This window comes from Pteropus medius, unplaced genomic scaffold (assembly GCF_902729225.1).
Source record: "Pteropus medius unplaced genomic scaffold, Ma_sr-lr_union100, whole genome shotgun sequence".
Taxonomy (NCBI): Eukaryota; Metazoa; Chordata; class Mammalia; order Chiroptera; family Pteropodidae; genus Pteropus; species Pteropus medius.
Window position 1 is genome coordinate 19,564,860 of NW_024340849.1, and position 24,512 is coordinate 19,589,371.

The 24,512-nt window shown below is 46.2% G+C and overlaps 1 protein-coding gene across 3 annotated transcripts in view; it reads left to right on the forward strand.

Moving 5' to 3' along the window:
- The window catches only part of ZBTB7C (zinc finger and BTB domain containing 7C), a 320,272-nt gene that overhangs the window by 33,181 nt on the left and 262,579 nt on the right, over nucleotides 1–24,512 (forward strand). For 2 of the 3 annotated variants that reach the window (XM_039842091.1, XM_039842074.1), the window contains exon 1: nucleotides 12,585–12,701. The exons of the other annotated variant lie outside the window; for it this stretch is intronic. The gene's annotated coding sequence lies outside the window, so the exon portion shown is untranslated. Of the gene's footprint in view, nucleotides 1–12,584; nucleotides 12,702–24,512 lie in introns of those variants that run through there. 3 annotated transcript variants of the gene reach the window in all.

Genomic DNA, 24,512 nt, shown 5'->3' on the forward strand with positions numbered 1-24,512 from the left:
CTTGGGGAAGCAGGGAATTTGGAGGTCCTCTCTCATCGACCACCTTCCCAGTTTTACTTCCAGTTGAGTCCTGACTCCATCCAGTCTAGAGGGAGAAAGAGAGAGACCCACCTAGCCTTTCTTCCTACTGTAATTCCAGCTTGGCCTGGGAACTAGATTTCCTGGTTGATCTCATGCTTCTAAGAGTTCTTGCTGTTCAAGGAAGGGCCAGAGCCCTACCAAATGTGTCCAGCACATCAGTCAGGATGGGTGAGGGGTTTCCCACACATCTGGGGTGGGAAGCAGTGCTCCTTTTGGAGTTAGAGCCCGAGGGCAGATGAGTCGCATGGGAAGCCAAACAGAAGAGGAAATTAAAGAGAGGCTTGAGTCTCCTTCCAGCTTCCTTTGCTGCATTTTTGGCAGGGATCGGCAAAGCTGGCCTGTAACTTTCCAGTCTGTCTGCTCATTGTCTTGCCCAGAAATACCAGATAAAAGAAACCATGGAATGAAGAGTGAGGAGCTTGGGTCCCACCCTCAGGATATTCCACAAACATTAACTCTCTTTCGGGCCAGCTCTCTCCCTGCCATCTGCCAAGGTCTAGCTGTTCTAACAGCTCTCAGCTTTGCCGAGAGATGGGTAAGGTGGGAGGGGGCTGCAAGGAAGGCATGTCTCCAAGGACTGGCCAGATGTCTCTAACCCACTGCCTGTCTTACGCCTGTAACCCCCTCGTGAGCACCGTTTCACTGGGTCTTCAGTGGTCTCATATTAAAGTAGAATGCCTGAGGAAGGGTAATGCCTTGCAGGTAAATGCCTGATCAGATTTTAGTTAAACAGGCAGGTGTTTAAGTGGAAATGGTCTAAGAACTCTGAGTGGAGGCTACCTGGAAAGAGAGGGACCAACCACAACAAGAGCAGGTAAGATGGCAGAGACGGCCTTGCTATGCTCAGAATCACGTAACTTGGTGCTGCCTTGTCCAGAGACATTGTGCTGACAGGGAACAGAGCCAGCCAGACCTGTTGATTCCCAGAATAGAGCTCTTTCGAGAGCCCAGTGGAATTATGGGTTGTTTTGTTCCTTACCTCGAACCTCCTCTTTTTGTGAAGGGTTCTAAATTTGGTTGAATTTCTCCTTCAGGAAGTGACCTTTCTCCAGAAAGAGTTTAAAGTGGGGCCTGTGTGTGTGGTTATTAAACATCTTTTGGTCTTGTGGGAACCAGATGCTAAGGAAGGTTCTGGGGGAGATAAAGATGTGGAAAAAACTCTCCTTGCTCTTGTGGATTCACGGTCCAGCAGGCAACACAAAAAAGTAAAACAAAGAAGCTGAGATGCAGTGTGAACAAGGGCTTTCTTGGAGCTGTTGATGGGGTGCCTCTGATCAGGATAAAGTTACCCTCAGCTCATCCAGGGAAAGTCAGAGTAGGGGATACTGGAGCTCGGAATTGAAGAATGAGCAGGAGTTTGCTAAGCAGATAGTGAAAGTGAGAGTGGGGAGAGATAAGGTCATTCCGGGTAGATGGAACATCTCAGATGGGAGGGGGCATGGCCCTTCCAGAACCTGCTAATATGGTTGAATCATGATTGACAGGCTGCATTAAGGGGAGGGCCAAGAGTCAGCCAGAGAGGAGGGCTGGGCCAGGCCATTAAAAGGCATTGAACATGGCTACATTAAAGGGTTTGAACCTTCTATCCTGAGGGCAATGAGAAGCCATTGAAAAGTTTTATTAGTCAATCAATGCTAACTGTCCAGTAAGCAACCCCTAACATCTTAATGGTTAACTCCAATAAAAGTTTAATTCTACTCCTATGAAGTCTGATGAGACCTCCAGAGTCACAGTGGGAGAGAAGAGAAAGGTGGAGAAAGTACACCAGCTCTTAGTGCCTTCAGCCTGGAAGTGACATATACAGTTTCACTCACAGTCTATTGGTCAGAACCAGCCACATGGCCCCAGCCTAACTGCAAAGGAGGCTTGGAAATGTTTTGAGGCACATGCATATTCAGAGAGCACTAGCAGCTGCTGCCACAGAAGATTTTAGTCAGGAACATGGTGTGGTCTGATGTGTGATTTTGGATGTTCACTCTGGCAGCAGAGTGAAGAATGGATTAAAGGGCTTCAAGCATGGAGGCCAGGCAGGAGGCTCTTGCAGTTGTCCAGTGAGAGGGCTCTCCCTGCAGCCAGGTGAGCATTCAGGCTTTGAAGGAAGAGGGGTGGAGATGGCCGCGAGGGAGGCAGACAGCTCTGGGAGCAAAGGGAGGCCAGTGAAGGGACTGCTGATGGGTGCAACGGGCAGTCACATATGGGACCGCAGGGCCCAGCGTGTGCCTGAACTGAGCTGGTATGTATTAGTGGTGTCTCTAGAATTTAAGCCCTCACTAAATGTGAGCTCTGCCAAGGAAGGGCTCATATCTCCTTATTCCATATTTTTGGCACTCCAGGGGTCCTCAGTTAGCAATTGTGGAGTGAGTGAGCAGTTGGGAAATGAGCTGTGGGTGCAAATGAAGTGACTTGGAAAAAGAAAGGGGCTAAGATGGCAACAGCCCTGAGAAACAGTGACATTTAATGGCTTGTCTTCCAAGGTAATAAAATCTCTCTAGTGTTCCTAACCTTCATTGCCACCTATTTGTATCTCCCAGGAATAATGAAAGCTGCCACATCAGAAGGACTGTCAGGTATTTTCAGAGGAAGCTTTGCTCATTAACTTCTGCGTATCTGTGCTCGTTCTAATCTGGTGACTGGCTGTGTTCCCACTGCTATCATTCACCATTAATAAGGTGGAGATGGCGGTCCCGCCCAGCCTTTGCCCTCTTGGTTGCCCTGCCCAATGTCAGGCTTTTACCCCAATCTAAGGGACAGATGTCCCAAAGCTGGCAGCATGGAGGAGGAGACCCTAGTTCTGGTTTAAACTTGACTCCTGTGTGGATGATCTTGGCAAGTCATCCTGTATGCCTGGGCCTCAGTTCCCTCTTCCGTTGGGTGGACCTGGGGGTTTTAAATGTGATGATCTTCAAGCTCTGACATTCCCAGGTCCACAGGATGGAAACTGTCCAATTTCAGAACAGTGCTTTTTTCAATGAGGGGCAGGAATACCAGAAGGTGGCCTGGGGCTCAGCAAAGCTCACCAGTTGTTCCTGGGCCTGCAGAAACTGTGGGTTGTGGTATCCAGTGTGGGCCTCTTCCGTCTTCGCCTCTCTGGGAAATGAACCCCTTTGAGAAATGGGTGAAAGCCACAGACTGTCTCTAGAAAAACATGTGACAAGCACAGAACCATGTACCGGACACATACCCCCTTTTACGTTTAATTTCAGGTGCTTGTGGTCTCCCCACAATTTAGCTTGGATGATTTCCTGTTACTTGCCTGCTTTTCTCTCCCTCGTGGGTTCTGGATTTCTTTTACACATTCAGTGCTTGCTCCTGTGCCAAGCTGTGGAAGAGCCTCAGGAGGCCGAAGAGAAGGCCTCAGAGATGTTTTTCTCTGATCTCACATGAGAGTGGAGGCAGAAAAATCACAGCAGACTTAAAAATCAGTGCAAATGAAGGCACTTAATAGGTGTGTGTGTGTGTGTGTGTGTGTGTGTGTGTGTGTGTGTGTGTATGTCTGGGAGGCCAGTTCACACTATTACCTTGATCACACATCTGAGAGAGATTCCCTCCTTTTTTTAAAATTAAACTTTTTATTTTGAGATAATTGAAGATTCTCATGCAGTTGTTTTTAAAAATAACAATACAGAGGAATCCCTTGTGCCCTTAGCCTACTTTTCCCCAATGGCAATGTCTTGCAAAATTATAGTACATCACCACCACCAGGATGTTGACGTCGATCCAGTCAAGATACAGAACCTTTCCATCACCACACGGATCCCCCCTGCTGTTCTTTTATACCCACCCCTATTCCCTCCAGCCCTTATTCCCTGCTCAACCCCTGAAACCTACTCATCTATTCATTTCTATAATTTTATCATTTTAAGAATGTTATGTAAATGGAATTATACAGTATGTATGTAACCTTTTGGGACTGGATTTTTTCATTCAGCATAATTCTCTGAAGATTCATCCAGATTGATACATGTATCAATAGTTTGTTCTTTTTTATTGCTGAATAGTATTCCATGGTGTAGATGAACCAGCTTTTTTAACCATTCACCCACTGAAGGATATCTGGATTCCTCTTTGACTCATTGATTATTTAGAAGTATATTGATTTATTTCCAAATGTTTAAAAGTTTTCTTATTATCTTGCCATTATTGGTTTCTAGTTTGATTCCAGTGAGATCAGAGAATATACTCTGCATAATTTCAATTCTTTTCAATTCATTAAGGTTTGTTGTATGGCCCAGGACATAGTCTATCTTGGTATATGTCCTGTGGGCTCTTGAGAGGAATATACATTGTGTTGTTGGATGGAGTATTCTATAAATGTTGATTAGATTCTGTTTGTTGATAATGTTGTCGAGTTTTTCTATATCCTTGCTGATTGTCTAGTTGTTTTATTTATTGATGAGAGAGGAGTGTTGAAGTCTGCAGATAAAATTGTGGATTTATCTATTTCTCATTTTAGTTCTGTCAGTTTTTGCTTCACATTATTTGTATCTGTATTGTTTGGTGCATGCACATTTAGTATTGCTGATACTTGGCAGATTGACCTTTATCATAATACAATATCTCTGTGTCTCTGGTAATTTTTTGCTCTGAAGTCTACTTTATCTCATATTGATATAATTACTTCTGCTTTCTTTTGATTGATGTTTGCATGATATATCTTTTTTCATCTTACTGTATCATTATACTGAAAGGGAGATTCTTACGGGCAACATGTTTTTAATTGTGTTTTTAGATTATTTACTTTTAATGTAATTATTGATATATTAGGGCTTAAGTATGAGATTTCATTTTTATGTTTTCTGTTTTTTCTTCCTATCTTTCATTTGTTTTTTTTTGCCTGCCTTCTCGAGGGCTACTTAAACATATTTTAGAATTCTACTTTGACTTATCTATAGTCTTTTTCATTTTACATTTTTCGTGTAGTTTTTTTTTTATCACAGTCTACTGGTGTCATCATTTTACTAATTCAAGGAAAACCTTACCTCCCTTTATGTCATTTTACCCTCCTCCTGTTCATAGTATAATTGTCTTAAATATTTCCTCTACACACGTTTAGAACCACATCAGACAGTGTTACAATTTTTCTTCAACTGTCAAATATAATTTAGACATTCAAGAGGAGAAATAAAGTGAATTGTATTTATCTATACTTTTCCCTAGCATATGTCTGCCTTCCTAATATCCCAAGGTTCCTTCTTATAGTGTTTCTTTTTGATTTAAAGAACTTCCTTGAGCCATTCTGTTGGGTGTAGGTCTGGTGGCAACAAATTTTCTTCGGTTTTCTTAATCTCAGAATGTCTTGATTTCTCGAACTTCATTCCTGAAGAATATTTTCACTGGATAGAGGATTCTGGGTTGATAGTTCTTTTCACACATGAAAAATGTCATACTATTTTTTGGCCTCTATGGTTCACGATGAGAAATCTGCTATCATTCTAATTGTTTTCCCCATATAGGTAGGTAGTGTCATTTATCTCTGGCTGTTTTCATGACTTTGTCTTTAGTTTTTAGAAGTTTGATTATGATGTGTCTTGATGTGTGTTTCTTTGAATTTATTTTCTTTGAGGTTCTTTCAGCTTTGTGAATCTGTAGGTTTATGTCTTTTTCCAAATTTGGGAGATTTTCAACTATTGAGCAGTTTTTCATCCTGCCTCTTTCTCCTCTCCTTCTAGGACTCCAGTGAGAGGAATGTTAGATATTTTGTTATGATCATGGGTCCTTGAGGCTTCATGTGTGTGTATGTTAGTCTATTTTCTCTCTATTTTTTTTAGTTTGGGTAATTTTTATTGCTCTATCTCCCAGTTCACTAATTCTTTCCTCAGCCACCTCCATTCTGCTGTTGAGTCCATCCATTGAATTTGGTATTTCAGTTATTGTATTTTTCAGTTCTAAAGTTTTCATTGGTTCTTCATAATATCTCATACTTCTTTGTTAGATTCTTTTTTTCCCCCCTTTGGTTTCAAACATATTCAAAGTTGCTTACCAAAGCATTTTTATGATGGCTGCTTTAATATCTTTGTCAGATAATTCTAATATTTCTGTCATCCTGAGTTGGCATCCATTAATTATATTCTTTTCATTCAGTTAAGATCTTTCTGGTTCTTGATATGATAAGTGAATTTTGATTGAAACTCAGACATTTTGGGTACTATTTTTTGAATCTCTGGATTTTACTTACATTTTCTTCTTTAGCTGGCCCTCGCCTTTTTATATATGTTTCAACAAGGAGGTTGGGGGGCATTGCCTTGCTACTGCCAGATGGTGGTTGAGGTTCAGGTTTCCCATTTGGCCTCCACAAATACCTTTCTGGCTGGCAGGGCTTGGAATGCCCAGTTACTGCTCCCCATGTGAGTCCCATTGACAGCCTGCAGGTTAGTGTGGTTTCATTACTACTGAGCGATGGTAAAAATCATGACTTTCCATTAGCCTCCTCTGACACACTCCAGCGGGGAGGAGTAAGACTGCTTCAACATTGTTGGGTGGGAGTGCGAGTCAAGGCTCCACACTTGATCGTTGCTAGCATGGATTAGGGTGGGGCCACAGTTTTTTTTCTGTGGCGTTTGGCATTTGAGCAGTTATTGTCTAGTAGTTTTGTCTTTTTAGGCTGCCCCTTTCCTAGTCTTTTGTTGGGGCTTTTTTTTTTTTCTCTATGCCCATTGATATTTTCAGGTTGTCAGCTTCTTCAGCTCCAAATCTGGAATATATAAGGCCAAAAGAAAACCTAAGAATCTCATCACCCTGTTATTCCTCAGGTCTCAAGATCCATAGCCAATTGCTTCTCTTTACCTTCAGATTCTTCTTAATATGTTTTATGTATAATGTTCAGGGTTTGTAGTTGTACATAGGGGAAATCATAGGGAAAAGTACATTTATTCTATCTTCTCAGAAGCAGTTCTTTCTTTTTCTTTACTACTTTTTAGAATTATTGAGAATGAAGTACATGTACTTGGGAAATTTTTAAACAGTGCAAAAGGGAAACAATGAAAGTCATCTTTCTACTTGTGTACCCTGGCAGCCATCACATGGTTCCTTGACCAGAAGCGGGCACTGTTACCAGTGCTCATGTAGGTGAGTTGGGGGTGGGGCGAGAAAGCGATCGCGTCCATGTGTGCACGAGTGTGTTTGTGTATGTTTGTGTGTGTGTTCTTTTTCCATACATGGGAATAGCACCAATTTAAACTTCCATTAGCCATGGACCAGAGTGGTTTACATACTGGTTCAGAAGCATTGTGTGTATTAAAATATATTTGCCAACCTGATTAATGAAAACTGGATCTCATTGTCATTTTAATTTGCATTTCCTGCATTGTGTGAGGCTGAGCATCATTTCAAATGTTTAAAATGCATTTCTGTTTCCTGCTTTGTGGTCTGACAATTTAATTTCTTCTTTATTGTACATTTCTTTATTGGGTTGTTGATATTTCTTATGGACTTGCACATGTTTGCACATGCACATTATTTATGTAGTAAGGAAATTAGCCCTTTGCCTGCCACATGTGTTGCAAATATTTTTTCCTATGTTTCCTTTATTGTTTGACTTTATTTTCTGGTTTTACATATTTAAAAATTTTAAAACTCAGATGTAGCCTTTTATAAAAAAAAATCACATTTGGATTTGAGTTATGCTTTAAAAGTCCTTCCTAGTTTTCAAGGTTATTACAAACATTCTCCCACATTTTTCTTCTAGCTCTTTTCACAGTTTCATTTTATTTAGGTCCTTAACACGTCACCCATTTTTCCCCCCAGAAGATTCCTCGGTTTTCTTAACACAATTAGTTGAATAGTCTATCTTGTCCCGAGCGGTTTGAAGTGGCACGTTGGTTTGCTGTGGGTCTTCTTCGTGCGGGTACTTACCTGCCTTGTCAGCAAATTGCAGATGGCAGCTGGTGGCCTGTGGAGGCTGTGCTGAGGTCATCTCAAAGCCATTGGCAAGGGCAGGAATATACGGAGAGGGATAAGGAGCAAGACGTCTGCTTCTCCCACCTTGGACTGCTCTGTGGTTTGATCCCATGAGAATAGGCTGAGCCCATTTCAGAGATGTTGTCCAACCATCTTGCCCCCTGATGGTAGGTCGTCCCTCTGTCTGTTCCTCTCATGAACTCACAGGTCCTGCTATTTTCTGAAATATCTCCTGCTTCACCTTTCATCCCTATTCACTCTTGTGCCTCTGACACCTGTTCACTTTAGGCTTTCACCGTGATGACCTGTTTTTTGAGCACTCTCCTAGAAGTTAATTTTAGTTATCTCCTGCTAACGAACAAACTCCTACAAACTTAGTTGCTTAAAATAACACACATTTGTTATCTCACAGAATTATCATTTCTAGGGGCCAGGAGTTCTGGCACAGCTTCGCTAGGGCCTGGCCTTCAAGGTCTCTCAGAGGCTGCAGTCAAGGTGTCATCCAGGGCTGGGCTCTCGTTTGGAGGTCCTGCTGGGGAAGGACCCATTTTCCTTTTCATGTCATTGTTGGCAGCATTCAGGGGGATTAATGGCAGCTTGTTTTTCAAATCCATAAAGGGAGAAAGAGCATCAACTGACAGTCTGCTAGCAAGATGGAGTCTTGTATAATATAATGTGATCCCAGGAGTGACATCTATCACCTTTACCATGTTGTATTGATTAGAAGTCAGTGACAGGTCCCACCTACACTCAAAGGAAGGGATGTGCTCAAAGGCGTGATCACCAGGAGGCAGGGCTCATGGGGCACACTTAGAGTCTGTTTGCCACAGTGGGCTCTCTCCACTCTAGTCGATGCTTCACCAGGGAGCCAGATTGATTTTTCTTAAAGTACATCTCTGACCTCACCAGTCTTCTGCTAAAAAGTCTGCATTAGTCAAAATTCAAAATTCTTTATATTGGCATTAAAGTCTCCCTTCAAGAGCTGCCTCAATATCTATCAAAATTGCCAGTGCACAAAGCCTTTGGCCCACATTTTTTTCCAGAACTCTACTCCCACATGCGTGAAATAATGAATGCACAAGTGTAATTACTGCATAACTGTTTGAAATAGCAAAAGATTGGAAACAACTTAAATGGAGGGGACTGGTTATATATGGCCATATATCCAAATGATGGAATACCACACAGCCATGAAAATGAATGAGGCAGCTCTTTATAAATTCATGTTGCATGATCTATACCAGTGGTTCTCAAAGTATGGTTCCTGGACCAGTAGCATCAGTATCATCTGGGAACTTGTTGGAAATGTACATTCCCAGGCCTACCCCAGATCTAATGAATCAGAGACTGGAGTGGGTCCCAGCTGGCTATGTTTTAGCAAGATGGCCCAGTAGTTCTGGTGCATGCTCCATTTTGAGAATTGCTGGTTTATTATATGTAATGAAATGTAGAATGCTGTACATAGTATATTAGCATTTGTACACGAAAGATAAGAGAGGTATATATTTACTTGCACATGTATAAAATACCTCTGCAAGGATGCATAAAAGAAATAGCTGACATTGGTTGCCTTTGGGCTAGGAAATAGGATAGCTGGAGGGAGGAGGGATGTGAAGGTGACTTTTTACTGTATATCCTTTGTACCTTTTGAATGTGAACCACTTAATTACTTATTTAAAATATTAAAATACAAAGGCCCTTATCTATCTGACCTCAACCTTCCTCATTAGCAACCTCTATCATGGCCTCTTTATGCCAGTCAAACTTGTCTCTTCACTGTCCCTTGGGTTTGGGCCACATTTCCCGGCCATGGCCTTTGCTTAATTCTGTGCCCCATCTGGAATTCCCTCACTCTTCTCTGCATAATCAAAGTCCTCTTGCTCCTAAAGGTCAGGCTTAGATGCTGCTTCCTTTAGGAAGATTCGCCTGGTCTCTCCCTCCTGTCAGGATTAACGGCCCTTCTCTTCGGCTTCTTCAGCCTATGCCTCTCCAACGCTCACTACACACCTGTCTTCTTTATTAGACTGTCAGCTCTCTGCAGGCAAGGACTTGGTCCTGCACATCTTTGTGTCCCCAGCACTCGGCTCAGTCTGCAAGTCGACACCTAAGAATGTTTTAGTAAATAACTGAGTAAAAAAGTGAACGATGGTCATGGAGATGGGACCATGGTGGCCCAGGGTGGCATGGACAGTGAAGACCTAAGAGTAGTAATTGCCCAGGGAGGAAAAGGGTGAATCTGGGCAGCAAAGATGGAGAGGGGCTCCAGGGAGCAGTCGTCGGTGACTGGGGTTCATATGGCATTTGGTTTGGGGCTGAGTTTGAGGGTTGGGGTGGTGAAGGCACCCTTCACCTGGGAAGCCATAGGATTTAGTTTTATTGTGGGTGGGTAGGTGAGGGAGGAGTTATTTTAAAAGAACAAATGTGCTTTGGTGGGGAGTATGGGTAATTGAGGGGTAGAATGTGTGCCTTAAAAAGACCTCACACAGACTGGCAGAAGGGTAGGTTGCCCTATCAAGGTCTTTTTTTTTTTTTCCCTGATGAAAACCACGGAGTGAAGCTATTTTTTAATATTAAAAAAAATACGCCCCCATGGCCATGCTATCCCAACCTCCCTCCATCTCGAGAAAGCATCTGACATTTCCTGCACATTTTAAATTTCTAACCAAATAATGAAATAATCATATTGGCTGCTCAGTCACAGGATTCATTTTCTCTCATTCCTGGGCTTCAAAATTCATCTCATATTTTAATCTGTTTTGAGCTCTTTTCAATTGCCTTGGAGATGGAGCCAAAGGTCCCCTGAACTCCTGTTGCCTGGAGTTGTTTGGTTTGGTTCCTGTGGGGTATTTTCTTTAATAACGAGGTCCATCTTACAGCAGCAGCGGCAGGAGTTCCGGGGTGGGGAGGGGAGTGGGGGGGTGGAGGGTGAGTTGGAGGGGTGGGTTGGGGTGAGCCTCATACTTTGTGGCTCCCTGACAGTAAATCAAAGTCCAAATTCTGACTCTGGGGATCCTCACGTTCTGTCTTCCTCTTGAATGGTAAAGTCCTTTCTCGATTGTGTTAATACTTCAAAGCCCAGCCTCCAGTAGAAATTCTCTCCTGACTGCTCTAGGCATCAAGAAAACACAAAAAAACACTACATCAATAACAACTAGTGTTTTAGAGCCTAAATATTTTTCAGGTACATTCTGAACACTTTGCATAGGTTAATTCCTTCAACCTCACACTCCCCTCTAGTATTAGTATTAGCGTCCCCATTATTTTGACGAGGAGGTTGAGGTAAAGAGAGATGAAATAATTCGTCCAAGAGCTGGAATACACCTACAGTTAGTTTCAACCAGTTTAACTCTTGATTTTTCCATTTTGTGAGTGCATGTCACTGCTTCCAAACTGAGCAGTAGGCCCTCTGGGTGGACACTGCAGCCTTCTAGGTACTGTGCTGGGTGACACAGCAGTGTCATCATCAATACCTGTGGGTTGTGGAGCTCCTTGTCTGATGAGAGGCCAGAGGGGGGCGCTGGTCTAGAGCAAGAGATAGAAAGTTTTCTCTACTTTTCTTAGAGCCATAAGGCTGGTTTGAGGGTAGGGGTGGAGTTGAACTTAGAACTTACCCGTGCTGCTTGGTTTAGGTAGAGAGTGTCAAGGCGACACGGTGATGCAAGTGACGAGGCTTCTTCTGTGGGGTGTGAAACTGTGAGTGTAAGATTGCTGGGGGAACCAGGTATGAATCGAGGAGCACCCTGTGACCACGGGCGGAGGTGAGCTCACTGGAAAGGGTTCCAACTTTTGAAAATGAGAGAAGCTCATATGTGGGAAGGCCTGGGCGATGGAGCAGAACCGGAGTCAGCATTCTGTCCAGCGGTTCCTCTCTGTGGTGGGATTCGTGTCCTCCAGTTGGGCTGTCTTTGTTCCATAAAGATGACCTTGGGGCAGGTGTTTCACATCTTTGAGCCTCAGTTACCTCATCTGTATAAAGGAGAGAAATACGCAAACCCACCTTGGCTGTGACAGAGCATTGGGAAGGGGGAATGGGAAGGCGCCCGCTGGGGGCAGATGCTCCATGGCCGGGGTACTGGAATTGCATGATGAGAAGCAATTCCCCCTCTGGTTTTCTCCCGACGTACTGGGGATGGGCTTGTGTGTTTGACCACACTTACTAAATCTGTCTGCAGCTTCTGTCCTCTCTCTCTCTTTCTGCTTGTGCCATGAGCCCTCTGCGGGGTATATTCTCTTCCACATCAAAATCCTGAGACCTCCCTGTGTACAGTCTCTCTGGATGCCTCTGATGCCCCCACCCCCAGAGGTTCTGATCCTATGGTCCTGGGTGCAGCCTGGGCTTGTTATTTCTTTAAAGGCTTCTCACAGGATTCCAATGTGCCCCTGGGCTGAGACCAACTCTCCACAGCACAGCACGGGGCATGAATAGAGAGAAGGGAAGAGAGAGATCCATCAGCATCTCAAGGGCAGCATATGGACCTAGAAAAAAAATTAAAAGCGTGTTTAGCAGATGCTATGCTATGATTTAGGCCTGATACTGGGTGTACTTTGCAAAGTTAAATGACACTAAAGGAGTACTTTGGATTTTTATGTTTAGCAGAAGACTGTGCGTTAGCACGAGTGTGCTCTGGGATCTGAGAGTTGAGACTGAGAGGCAGCAGCAGCAGTAGCAGACGTGGAGCCTGGAAGCCTGGATACCAAGGCTAGCTCCGTCACTCACTTGCTCCGTGAGTCTGGGGAAACAACTTACCCTCTCTGAACTCAGCTTCCATCTGTCACATGGGAATATTAGCACCTGTCTCACAGAAGTGAACTAAAACACTTTGAGAAACCAAGACTTCTGTACAAATGAAAATATTGCATAAAAACTGTGCATTCCGTATTCTGTCAACTGTGACTCTCTGGACACCATTCCTTAGGAGTCGTGCCTCACACAGGGAGACCAGATGTCCCAAATTCCTGGGCTTTTGCCCAGGTTCATCCCACCATGTGCATTCCAGACCTCATCCACTCCTGGCACCACTGACCGGCCTTCTTCCTCCAACCCCATCTTCAAATTCCATTGCCTGCCACTGGCTCCTTCCCCTCAGGACAGACACATGCTCCTCTCTCCCACAGTAAAAATAAAACACATCTGTGACCCTTGGGCCCCCTCTATCTTCCACCCTTCTCCCTTCGCCTTACAGTCAGGATTCTGGGACATATAACTCAGGCGGAGACCTCCTTTTTCCTCACCTTCTTCCACCTCTGCCCTCACAGAGGCCACCAGTGATCCATGGCCTCTAGCTGCTCTCTCCTTTTCTCCCTGGGTCTCTGCAGTATGTGCCCTGTGGACCACTTCCTTTATGACACACTATCCTTCCTTGGACTCTTTTACATCCTCTCTTCCCTTCTCACCCTCACCGCCACCTTCGGCTGATCACGTGATCACCTAGGCCCCCCCCCCCCCCCCCGCTTCTTAAATATTGCTCAAATCTGTAGATTCTCCTCAGTGTCCAGCACCACTACCTTGGTTTGGTCCTTCATCTCTCACCTGGGCTATTGGTCCAGCCTCTTAAGGTGTCCTGACCTCCCTCCCCTGGCTCCCTCTGCCCTTCAGGGTCAAGTTCAATACAAAGCCCTTTGTGCTCTGACTCCTGCCGCAGTAAGCTTCATCTCTTCCAACCCTTCCTCTCACATTTGCATTCATTCTTCAAATCTGCTCATCAGCTCTCTGTCCGCTGGCCCTGGCAGGGCTGGCCTTCCTGTACCCCTTCTTGTGAGATGGGACCACAAGACGAGTTCTGGCCAGTACGTTGTGAATGGCATGCTCGGTTTTACTTCCAACTGGAGCATTTAATCACCAGTGTGAGAATCTCCAGGGCTGGCAGGACAGTTGGTGGCACTGGAGATAGTGGCTACTGCATAGGCCTGAAACCCTGAATTACACCATCAAGCACAGTCCACAATGCTTGGTTGTTATTACTGCAGCCTAATCTAGCCTATCCCGACTGGCATAGAAATTAGTTTAATGCCTAGAAGAATTGTGCTGCCTAACAAAAATGTCAACTATGTGTCATTTGTATAAGGCAAACGTGAAAACGAAAAGGTCGGAGTATCAGTAGATATGTACCATGAGCACGAAATATACTTTTGTTGCCTTAGGCCACTGAGATTTCTGAGTTATTTTTTACTAATAATCGACCTAATTGATATGGGAGGTGGGGAGGACCTGATCAGGGTTGAGTGGGACAAAATTTGAATGTCAATGAGACCTTTCTGGAGCTCCTGTGAGCATCTCGGCAGGTACCCTCTGCACCATTGGAGAAGGCCAGTCCCGTGCCCCTCACTGCCTGGGGCACCCTGTGAGGATTCCCTGGACCCTGTCGCCTAGAGACTGAGCAAGCTTGTTTCCTCCTTGGAGATTTTCTTTGTCTCTGTTTCATTGTCACCTGTTCTATGTGCAACATCAGGGCTCTTGAGAGACAGAGGTGAAAAAGTGTGTCTCATTTCCCAGTTTTGTTTCTCCAGGGGTTGGTCTGAGCATAATTAACAAGAAGGTAAAGTTTATCCTTCTGACACTCCCCACCCTCCACCCAGCCTCTACCTCCCATCGCTCTGGCCTTCTCCCTGTTTGGGACAGATCTTGTTGTGTGTTTCAGTGACAGTCTGGCGATCTGGTAGGTTAATCTCAGCATATGTGCTAATGAAAAGTACAGTTGCTGGAGGGTAGGAAGTGGATGCTGTTCATTCCTCAAACAGTTATTGAGTCTCCCCTGTGCCCAGCACTGAGCACAGTACCACGGTAGGGGGACTCATGACTAATGCCTGGTTCTGCCTCTAGACCTTTGCAGTTCAATGGGGGAGGTACAGGGTTGAGCAGGCGGAGTGTTTAGAAGTGTTTTGTAGGATGATGTGTGTTAGGAACTGTGCATGGGATCTAGGCCGTGAGTGCTCTGGGATCTGAGAGGGTAGAGGGATTGCTCCGTGGTCTGGGATGGTCAGGGAAAGCCAAGTCATTGTCCATGGCTCCCTCAGTTTCCCCAGCTATCAGATAAAGGAGAGTGGGCTCATTGAGTGCTTTTTGACTGCCTGATGATAAGAATGACCTGGAAGACTTATTCAACATCAGGACTCCCATGTCCCTCCTAGAGATACCGATTCTGTGAGACTGGAGTGGGGCTGGGCACCTGGCTCTTTATTTCTTGTCTGGCCTCCCTTTCTCACCCCAGTTCCTCCCCTAGGAGCTGGGACGTAGGAGCTTCGGCCTGGGCAGGCTGTGAAAGGTGTGGGATACTTGGAAGAGGGCCTGCGAGATGCCCAACTCTGCATTGGAAAAGCACCTACTCCGGCTGGGGCAGGTCGCTTGGAAGGGAGACAGGGGCATTGTTAACCGCCAATCGGTTGCCAAATAATTTACCCACCTAGTTAGCAGGACCAGGGGAAGGCTGTTGAACAAGAGTGCCTTTTAGAGGAGAGTTGAAGGCATTGTGGCTGCTCAGTGATTTGTGTTCAGCCTTGACATGATAATGCTTCAGGCTGCTGGGGAGGCTTTCTGAGTGAGTTCACTTTGTGATTCTTTAGAACAAACATGGGAATTGGGGCCCCACGAGAGACCCATGAAATGGGCAGCCTCAGTTGGGCCAGCTCCTTGCCTAGTTGGAAAACCCTGCTAATCAATTCAGCAAACTCAGCGAGGTGCATCAAGGATGCTGTACCTTGGGTGTTCTCAAACTTCCTCTGCTTGCTAAAAAGGGTGCTCGGTCCACCTCTACTGTCTGATCAAGAGGTCTGGGGTCGGGGCACCAAGAATTTGGATTTCTAACAGATGGCCAGGTGCTGCGTGGCTGCTGGTCCCAGGACCACACTTTAAAAGCCAATGCCAAATTCTTAGCCCTGTAGCCAGGGGGTGGGGCAGTTTTTACAGAATCAGGACCAGTCACTACCCACAGGGCACTTCTACTCTAATTGGAACTTACTCCCACCCAGATCAAGAAAACAAGAGACAGTGAGTGTCAAAGTCCTGACATCAGCTGAAGATGAGAAGCACCGAGATCGTTGGGGACAGGAAGTGTGCAGTGTGTGTGTGTGTGGGGGGGTGCTCCCAAAGCAGAGGCGCCATGGGGGTGGGCAGACTTGGATTACCATGCCGTACACTGCATGCCCATGGCTTAGGACGGGAGTGGTGCCCCCGGAATTGTGCAGCACAGTGACTTCGGTGAATGACAGGGCCCTTGGGGCTGGGCCTGTATGCAGGGGCACAGATGGGAAAGCCCGGAGTAGGCCTGGGGCACAGTGCAGAAGTAAGCCAGTGCCCCGCGGAGTTCCTAGTAGGGGCAGAAGGAGAGAAGGCTTTATAGGAGCCAGCCCATGGAAGGCCTGAAACACTCGGGTGAGGAGTTCAGACTTTATTCCGTAGTGAACTGGGAACAAATCAACAGCAGTTTGGCTCCCCAAAGCAGACATCTGGAAATCGACTCTTTCAAGTTTTGAAAAACAGATTTTCCGCAGTAGCTCATGGCCTGTCCGTGTGACATGATTTCAAGGCTGCATGAGATTTCTCTGTTGTTCCCTCTCCCCTCTTGAAATTTTACTGTTAGTGATTATATTCTTTTGTTCTAAATATTCCTGTCTCCAAGAGGCTTGTGTTATGAGCCAGAAATGCTCAAGAAGAAAAGTCACTAACGTTAGTTAGCATGCTATGCTAGGCCACCTTAGAGGAGGTTTACAGGTCAGTCTCCTTCTCCAAGGACCAACGGGCAGGGGACCTAGGCCAGGTAAACTTTGATAAACCTGGAGGCAGAGTGGGAAAGACTAGGTGTGGCAGACCGTGGTTTCCCATCAGAGAAGAAGCAGGAGACAGAGTGGGTGTAGGGAAAACCTTTTGAGACCTTTTCAATAAGATTGTTCTTGGGGTGGTGTGAGGCTGGAGCGGGGCTAGATGCCAATGGCAAAGAGGGCATCAGTGTGCTTGGCGGGCTCACAATAGCTCAGCCCTATCTCCCTTACTTCCTGTGGAACACTGAGGGGAGTGAACTGCTACATTTCAGACATATTAGCCTTCCCCTCTCTTGCTTAACTGGCTAGACGGGCTGAAATTGGTGCTAGATTTGCAGTCAGGAAGCAGGAAATAGCCACGTCTCTCAAGTCATGTTCCCAAGTCCATCTGATACATATGCTGAGAAAACTGAGTAGGAAGAAAAACTCTATTCTAATTTTATTTGAGGATGATGTGTTGACAAGGAGAGTTCAGATGAGTCCATTTGCCAGGTGATTAATCACCTCTTTATTTTCCTGTTTCAAAGTAAGTTTTTCCATGTCAGATGGTCTGCAAGTGGGAACAGTATATATAGTGCACATTAAGTTCTGACAAGAAACTGTTGTGACTAAAGTCATTAACTGTGTTCATGTTGAGATTGGTTATGTCGGCCTAAAATGCCTGTTTATGTGGGCCTTGTAGAAAGATGGAGTTTTGCCCACAGGTGTGAATTTCACAGGTGTATTCCTGGGCAATCCCACCCTCAGCGATGCTTTTGTGGAATGATGGTGTCTCAGAAAATGGAATCTGCCCCCATTTGAGCATCTTTTGTTCCACATAATTCATTGAAGGAAAATTTGGAAGGCCCAGGAGGTGACTTGGAGCAGAGATAAATCCTCTTTTGGGGAGGAAAAAAATAAGGGGCCCGGCACTGTGTGTCTGTCTCATCTCTCCCACCCATACTGCGATGGAAAATGCAGGATGGCCTTTGAGCCCGAGCACTTCCAGGCCATGTGATGGCTGTGGGCATGTCATGCAACTATTCTGCTCCTCATCTATCCGAATGTTGATCTGATGTTATCCTGAAATAACTTAGAAAACATGCCCGGAGTGACAGGAACCTAATAGTGCCTCTCAGTGCAGGCCAGCTCTGCCCTGTTCTCCCTTTGAGAAATGCCCAGAGTGAATTTTCCTGAAAACACCTAGATTAGGGTCATTAAGTGGTTTTAACATCAAAGATACATAGAAGTAGAGGAAATTGGGTGACAGGGACTCTTTCACAGTCCCACAGAGGGTCCGAGGCTGAGCCCAGCCTGCAGCTGGATAGCATTTATTGCCCACCTTCTCCCGCCAACCCCTCCCCAACAGCACTGGTTACAAAAAGCCTGGGGAAGCTCATTCATCAGTCAACAAATTGGAGAAGTGACAAGATCGAAGAAGGAGGATGGTTTTAGGCACAGCTGTGGTTTTAGGCAATGCCGGACACATCTTGGTGTGGTAAACAGGACACTCTATTTGGAGTTGGAAAACCGGGACACTGCTATCAGCTCAGCGCCTTGGTATTTGTATGATTCTGGCCTTGAGCTACCTGCACCTCAGTTCTTACATCTGTAAATTTGGTGCGACTGTCCTTACCTATCTCCCGGCATTGCTTTGAGGATCAGGAGGTACTGGATAGGAAGCTCTGAGCAGACTGGAAAACATGGCAAAAGCAAAGGGTTGTTATTATAACTGTTTCTGTTTCTATATTGTTTTTAGGCTTCCAAAGAACTTTCCCATCTTTTCTTACTTAATATACAGCAGTTGATATGACTGTCATGTACAGATGTCTAAGGCTGATGGCTTGCCTGCGACTCTCCTGAGAACAAGGGGTGAGGTAAGCCTGGGCCCAGGCCTCCCAACACAGCGAGCATAGCTTTTCAGCTCACCTCTGATCTTGACATCACTTTACTCACCTGCTTGTACATCACTTCTGCCTTTAACTTTCGTCACTTCTGCTCCTCTCTAAAGTTCAGCTCTTACTTTGACACCCTCCAAGGCACATTTTCATCTCCTGGCACCTGGTACCCCGGAGCTGCCCATGGGTTGCCCACTGCAGTGCCTGCCCCTGACCCTTGGCTGCATCCTGGGTCTAGATCTAACATTCCTACTCCTGTGCCCCACCCCTAGCTGGCTGAGGGGCTAAAGAGGACCATTGAATGACAGTGTGACTTCTCTTGAAGATAGAGACTTCTTGGAGACAATGCTTCCACTAAAATGAGTGGCTCGAACAGTAGGTCTTTGGGGCTAGGGCAGCATTTTAGGACAAGGAGCCCTGTTGGAACCCCTTGGATGTCCCCTGGGTCTATCACAGTGATTGGTGCCCAGTAGGGCTGCAAAGGCTTGGATAGGTTGCTGAGTGACACTGTTAGGGCAGGTATCTATTCTGACTGCTACTGGGACTCAGTTTCATTCACTCTCAGGCATTTATTCAGGCATGGTGCCACATACTGCCCTCAGAGTGCTCACAGTCCAATGGGTACCAAGTCAGGTGGACAGACAGGGTTATAGTTCAGGGTCAAAGGTACTCTAGGAATATGCTGCAGAGACACCCACTGAATCTGTGCCTGTGGCTTTCTAGAAGAGGGGACCCTTAAACTGAACCTAGAGGGACAAGCAGAGGTCAAACAGAGTGAGAAAGGGAGCTGGGCAGGGGGCATAGCCCTCTAGTCCCTGCCCTTCTGGCCTGCCGAAGCCTCTCAGGCTCACTTGTGGGGGCTTAGCACTCTGCTTTCCCCTCCCGGCCTCCTCCATGCTCTGCCAGAGAGAACTCTTCCAGTGGCTAGAATTCTGGGTCCTGCGCCCAGCCTGAGCTTGTCTGATGCTGAAGGGGGGCCAGGCCAGTCTGGTGGGGGCAATAGGCTCTTTTTGGGCTCCCCAGGCCTGGCAACTGCTGCTGGGAAATCTTAATCAATCACTCCAATCAAAGGTTTCGTGTCTTCCGGAATAAGTGATTTAACTTATCTTTTAGATCGCAATTGACTTCAGCACATAAAAGGCTCATTCAGTTTGAAGCAACATCTCCACCAGGAATGGATTAAGAGCAAGAAAATGGTTCTTTCTTAATGCGGGCGCAGCTGGGACTTTGGAAACCCAAAATCACTTGTAATCTCCTCTTGGAGCATATCAATGCTGAGAGGCCCTGTTTTAGACGGCAGTAATATGCTCTCCCTGCTGGGGAAACCTGTTGGCTCCCAACCCGGCGGGATGTCTGTGCCGTAGGAGCAACTTGGCTGGTAAAGTTGCACAAAGCCGCTGCTCTTTTAAATCGTTTGAACTTGGGCGCCTCCTTTGAGGGCCGCTGGATTCTGGCTACATCCTCCCCTCCAGTCCCTGCCCCCATCACCAGCAAGAGTATAGGGATTGTGAGCAGTGGTGAACCCCGAGGGCTTCCTGATTCTGTTCCTGGAATGAGTACTGTGGAGGACGTGGAGGAGACGGGAGTGACAGCTTCCCAGCCAAAACGAGCTTACATGTCACTCACTCCTGTCCAAGGCCTGAGGAAGGAGTGTATGTGAAACTGGTTCAGCGCTGTGTACGGCAATTCAACAGCGGCTGAGAAATTTTAATGTAGAAGTACTTTAACCCAAGAGTTCCACGTCTATGAATTTATCCTACAGATCCAGGTACATATAGGAAAGGCATATGTACAAAGTTGTTCATTGCAGTGCTGTTTACAAGAGCAAAAGATTAAGAAACAACATAAATGTCCATCAGCCAGAGACTGGATTAACCAGGTATAGTGCAGCCATACAGTAAAATAGTATACGGTCACAAAAAAGATCAAGGATGCTTTTATAATACTGATCTGGAATGATCTCAAAGGTACTGTGATAAAAGCAAGATACATAACAGTATTATGGTATGGTACCACTTGTGTAAAAAAGGGTAAAAATAATACATATTGCTGTTTATTTATATCGGCATAAGGTCTTGTGGGATAGAAACACAAGGAAACATTAATGTGCAGGGGCTGAGCAGTGGGTACAGGGACAGGTGACAGGGATGGGAGGGAAATTCTTCATTCTATAACCTGTTGCGCCATTTGAATTTTGAACAATATGAATGTATTTCCTATTAGTGTAGCAGAAAATGCCCCCCGCCACCGCCCAAGATGTCCACGCCTTAATCCTCAGAACATGTAAATACATTGCTTTATATGGTACAAGGGGCTTTGCAGACATGATTAAGATTATAGTCCTTGAGATGGGGAGAGGATCCTGGATTAGCCGGGTGGACCAATCGAATCACTTGAATCCTCAAAAGCAGAGAACCCTTCCTAGCTGTGGTCAGAGAGGGAGACACGACCATGGAAGAATAGTTAAAGAGATGCTGTGTTGTTGGCTTTGAAGATGGAGGAAGGGACCCACGAGCCAAGGAATGCAGGCAGCCTCAAAGCTTGAAAAGGCAAAGGAACAGGTTCTCCCTTACAGTCTCCAGGAAGGAACACAGCCCAGCCGACACCTGTGTTGGACTTCTGACCTGTAGAACTGTAATTTGATAAACTTGCGTTGTTTAGGCCACTAAGTCTGTGGTGATTTGTTATAGTGGTCATAGAAAACTAACATATAAAACAATAAATAAAGAAAACAATTTTTGAAAGAAGCTCACAGTCTAGTTAGGGTGGGACTCACAGCACATATACAGAGGAAACAGACCCTAGCTTTTCACTGCAGTGCGGTGGTGTGCAGACTAAGTGCTGTGGAACCCGGCTCACTGCTTGAAGGACTTTTGGGGTGCCCAGTATGGCCAGGTACTGTGCTATGTGGAGAGGCCACAAAATTAGAAAAACATGGTCCCTGTCCTAGGGGGGCTTTGTGGCAAGTTTTACAGTGTCTCTCTCTGGTCTTTAAAACTGGGCCCCAGGTTGTGTGCACTGTGTCCTCTCCACCCATTTCCTGTTGGACATGCAATTTCTAGGTCCTTTGCCATCTTGGGCCCTGATGGATTGGACTCTCTCATTCCACTGCTTGCAGCCAGTCAGCCTCGACTACCTCCAGGGCTAGAAAACCCACAACCTCTTGAGAAGCTTGGTTCTGCTCCTAAGGCACTTAGCGTGGCACCTTTCATTTAGGCATCACTCAAGGATGGGGTGACTCTGCGCTTCTGCTTTAGGAGGGCGTGTGTCCCACTTCCCCTCATGAAGCCACATGCTCTCTCATGTAGGGGTCTGTTGTATTGTTTTGTTGTCCACCCATCATCTTGACGGAACCTACACGTAATAGAGACTCACTGAAAACCTGTTGAACGGAAGCGTGTACGCAGCTCCTGCCGTTTGCGTGGCCGGTGCCAGGTAGGCATTACAAAGGATGCAAGAAATAAAAAAAGATGGAGACTTGGTCTCTGAGCCTAGTGATAAAGAGAGGATCTATCGTTGTTCTCCTCTGCCATTTCCTTTCTCCATGGCCATTTTATATAGAAAATTAAGAGAAAAAATGATTTCCTTCTTTAGTCCTCCCTCCCCTATCATGTATTGTCAGAATGCTGTGACTTTTTGATTAGAAGGAGCCATCAAACTGCTCATAGGTGCTTCTCAAGTCCTGCCAGCCATCCATCAGCCAGCACCACACCCGGAGCTTCATTGGAAGCCCCCCAGCCCCAGCTGCTTCCTTCTGTCTCCCTTCTCCTCCCTACCCCCAGCTTCCAGTGTCTCCTGATCCATCTCTCAAGGCTTCCTCTCACATTCAAATATACTGTGTGTGTTTGAGCAGAGGTGGCAGCATGCACAACCAGGTGACGCATGTGCATGCTGTTAACTCTTGGAAACTGTCCCTACCAGAGGGAATTATCCTGCTGGTACCATGACTTGGAGCAAGTGTTTTCATGCAGAGAGATGCAGGGTCCACTAGAACAAAGCAGCCAGGAGCCACTGTTCTTGCCCCACCCCTGTGAGGATCCTTAGGTCTGCAGGGAAATGTGTGGCCAAGGGAGCAGGCATATTTAGAAATCAGGTAGCTGAGGATTTGAATCCAGACTCCTCCTTTATGATGTTGGGTGCTTACCCTTCCTAAGATTCAGTTTACTCATCTGTATATGCAGGAGCTGGACTCGGACCTGGAATGATACCAAGGATGTGTAGAGTTGGGGTTGAATGCTAAACCTGAGCTTGCTTTCTGGTCTAGCCCCTGTGATAATGTCAGCTCCCATAGTGTATAAACCCCTCTGGGAAAACCAGACAGCAAAGCAGAAATGGGTGCCAGTTCAGGGCTGCAGTGGCTGTGATAACTGGTTTGACTTATCCCTGGGAAAAGCCTGGCTCTTGGCGATTGTTATTATTTTGCAAGGTTCATGCTATTTTACAGTCTTGGCTCATTTCTTTGCTGCTAGACTCAGCAGGGATGCAGGTTTGCAGAGACCCCTTCCTGACAGCCCCCGGGTGAAATCTTGGGTCCAGTTCATTTGTCAGGCAGGACCAGTAAACCCGCCATCACACTCACATGCCCTCGCAGCCTCCTCAACTGCCTTCTCTGCCCAGTTATCCATCACTCACCTTCTCTCCTCAGCAGCCTCCCACACCCGCCTCCCAGGCCTCCTCTGCCCCATTTCTTGCCCTTTTTCTTGCTGACCTCAGCATTTTGCAAACCATCTCCCACCTTGGTCTCAAAGTGGCTTTACTCTTTCATCCCCGGGAGCTCCCCCTTCCTATAGTTGGCAGCCTGGCCTTTCCATAAAGGCCACCTTTCAGAGCTGACCTCCCCTAGCCTGAAAACTCAGAAATTCTCTTTTCCTCTGCTGGCGTCCTGCAGAGAATTAGTGAGGTGGTGGGGTCCATCAGGCACAGAACAGGAAGTTCACGGGTTCTAGGGCGATGTGGAGGGTTGGTGATAAAGCAGAGTTGACCAGGTCAGGTAGGAAAAAAGGCTGCTGGACACTTGCCATGCAAAGGGTGCAGTAAGAGCTTGTTGGTGGGAGCTGGCTCCACCTGGGATGGAGGGGCAAAGGCGAAGGGGTTGAGGCTTCACACTGCCTTTCGGGGAGAGGAAAGCAGGGGACTCAAATTGTTCTACCACATGTTTTGGTCCAAGGATGAGCCTGCCTCAGGCCTAGTGCCTCTGGGTGGCTTCCTAGGGAAAGCAGGGGGAAAGAAAGCCTAATTTGGGAATTGTAGCATCTCTTATGGGAAGAAGCCAGACAAAGACTTACCGAAACGTGGGGAATCAGTTCGCAGAAAGGAGTGACACCAGGAATGTATAGAGCTGGGGTTAAATTCTGAATCTGAGCCTGCCTTCTCCAGCCCATGAGCTAATATCAGCATCTCGGACTGTCTCTGCACACCCCCGCTAGGAAAACTAGGAAATGAAGCAGAAATAAGTGCCAGTTCAGGTGAGGGGTCAAGACACAGAGACTTCACTTACCCAGCGGTCAGCCTGCTATCACTTCTCTTATCTAGAACACAGATCTCAAAGTGAGGGAGAAATGCCTCCGATCATGGCTGAGGACACAGCTCCCTACTCCTAAGGATACCCCTTTACCCCACCCTTACTCAGAGCCCCACGGTTGCCTGGCCAGGAAGATTCCTAACTGTACATTAGAAGCAGGGGAAGCTTCTTTAGGCAGGTACACCCGAACAGGTAGATGACCTCTGGATGCCTCACCGTGGGAAGGGGCAGATAGAAGAGGAGAGAAACCAGGGTAGCAGGAACAAATCCCCCGACACAGCGGAGAGCGTCACAGAGACACCAGAGGGCCATCAAGACAAAGTTACATCATGTTCAGCACCTCAGCCACTGCAGGGAACAAAGCTGAACAGGCTTTATTTTTC